The 2,403-nt window shown below is 48.1% G+C and overlaps 1 protein-coding gene across 1 annotated transcript in view; it reads left to right on the top strand.

Moving 5' to 3' along the window:
• Positions 1-1,334: 1,334 nt before the first annotated feature.
• LOC106529719 (protein FAM19A2) overlaps positions 1,335-2,403 on the top strand; it is a 79,607-nt gene continuing 78,538 nt past the window's right edge. Inside the window, exon 1 of the mRNA XM_014025207.1 lies at positions 1,335-1,649. The gene's annotated coding sequence lies outside the window, so the exon portion shown is untranslated. The remainder of the gene's footprint in view (positions 1,650-2,403) is intronic.

Raw genomic sequence — 2,403 nt, 5'->3', positions numbered from 1 at the left:
CCTATGGACACATGCACACCAATGTACCCAACATCCCTCTTCTGGACACGTCCACACCAATATACCCACCGTCCTTCCTCTGGACACATCCAAACCAATATTCCCATGGTCCCCACTCTGGACACGTCCACACCAATATACCCACCATCCCTCTTTTGGACACGTCCACACCAGTATACCAACCGTCCCTCCTCTGGACATGTCCAAACAAACATACTCACCGTCAATCCTCTGGACACGTTCACAGCAATACACCTACCCTCACTCCTCTTGGCACGTCCACACCAACATACTCACTGTCCCTCCTATGGACACATCCACACCAATACACCCACTGTCCCTCCTCTGGACACGTCTAAACCAATATACCCACTGTCCCTCTTCTGGACACGTCCACACCAATACACCCACGGTTCCTCCTGTGGAAACRTCCAATCCAGAATACCCACAGTCCCTCCTCTGGACACGTCTAAACCAATATGCCCACCGTCCCTCTTCTGGACACGTCCAAACCAATATACCCACCATCCCTCCTCTGGAAAGGTACACACCAATATACCCACCGTTCCTCTTCTAGACACGCCCACACCAATTCACCCACTGTCCCTCCTTTGAACACGTCCACACCAATACACCCACTGTCCCTCCTCTGGACACGTCCACACCAATGTACCCACCGTCCCTCCTCTGGACATGTCAACACCAATACACCCACCGTCCCTCCTCTGGACGTATCCAGTCCGTCTCAGTCTCGTCTCTTACTTTATCTCAGTCCTTCCACCTGCCTGTCCCTCTGATGGTCTCAGTCCTAATCTCCATCCTTGACTCCCCCAGAGCGAACCTCAACATCTTCAGCTCTGCCTTTTCCGGTCCTGTCTCCTGTCTTTTTGTCCACGTCTCTGYCTTCAAATCAAACAGCACATCTGTCCTCTCTGGTCTGTAAATATTGGTTCTTTCAGTTTGTTCCTTCAGCTCCTGTTTGTGCTGAGCTCCTCCACATGGTGGCAGAAGAAGACAACATTTATCATCTCTAATAAATCTCATGTTTTCTGTCTTTAAGTCCAACAGCAGCTGATTTTAGCTTTTTTATCATTTAAATCCAGTTATTTGGTTATTATGATAAGATAAATCTAATCAGTCATTATTGTTTGTTAAGACAGTTAAAATGACCCAGAATCTGCAGGAATTTTTCCCAGTAGAGAAACATTTAATCTTGAACATCTCTGAGAAATAATCAGATTACTGTTGCAGTATTCAGATTACCGCCCCTGCCTCTGGAGTCTCCATAAAGTTGTGGGAGGAGGGGCGGAGGCTGGACTGATTGATCCGGTGACGTCATGCGTCAGAAACTCGCCCCGCATTGATTTCTTCTTTTTTTTTTTCCTTCCCGGCGCGTGGACCCACCTGCTGGGTGGTGATCCCGCTCAGAGGATCCTTCTGTGGACTAACAGAGCAGAGCGCGAGGGCAGGGAGCGGGAGGAGGATTTCTGTCCGCGCGGTTCCACCTGGAGGAGGGAAGCAGCACCGTTCCTRGTCTCTTTTTCTCTTCTCCTGGACCCAGATGTGTCCACATGAGAGCCCCGTGGCTGGATTGTAGCAGATGGTTTAAACGGGCGTGAAGGTGCGGGACGGGAGAGGGACAATTACAGGTAGGACATCCTTTAAATCAGCATTTTATGACTTTTTAAAAATTTCATTCAGGGCTAGAGATGAGTTTTTGTGGACAGACTCAGAGAGGATTTCAAGATTTATTAGTTTCTAACAAACAAGGATCAGGAAAATAACTCTAAACTGACAAAAGTAATAAAAATGTAAAAATGAACTCAGAAATTTCAGTTGTTTTAGAATAATTTTAAATAAAAAAAACTCCTAAAAGACTGCAAGTAGTCTGTCCACATGGACACGTCCAACTCAGGTGTGTCCTGTCAGTGTTTAAAGGGGGACAGGTCTGAACATGGAGCACAGGAAGCTGAGGGCAGAGTGTCTCAGCTGAGGACAGAGTGTCATCAGACTGTCTCCAAGCAGCTGGATGGCTCTGGGACTACAGCTGCTCAGATTATTCAGAACTATAAGGTCCACAGGACTGGAGACAACCTCCCTAGACGTGTCCACAAGAGGACAACTGATGAGACGGACCATCTGAACCAAAGAGTCCAGAACAGAAGGTGATCTCCGAGGTCAAAGGTCCTCAGATCACACCACCACTCTGTTTGAGACAAACTGGACTTCATGGGAGACGATGGAGGAGGACACCAAGTCATCAGAACCAGACTGGAAGACAGTGTCCTTTGGACAGATGAGACAAAACTGGAGTCCCATCAGCTCTGTGTCCACAGACCCAAACATGAAACAAAGACCTGGACCTGGTCCCTGCAGAGAACCATGGAGGAGGAATCTCAAGAC

This window comes from Austrofundulus limnaeus, unplaced genomic scaffold (genome assembly GCF_001266775.1).
Source record: "Austrofundulus limnaeus strain Quisiro unplaced genomic scaffold, Austrofundulus_limnaeus-1.0 Scaffold461, whole genome shotgun sequence".
Classification (NCBI taxonomy): Eukaryota; Metazoa; Chordata; class Actinopteri; order Cyprinodontiformes; family Rivulidae; genus Austrofundulus; species Austrofundulus limnaeus.
The sequence above is the reverse complement of the archived record's forward strand: the minus strand, read 5'-3'. Positions and strand labels throughout refer to the sequence as shown.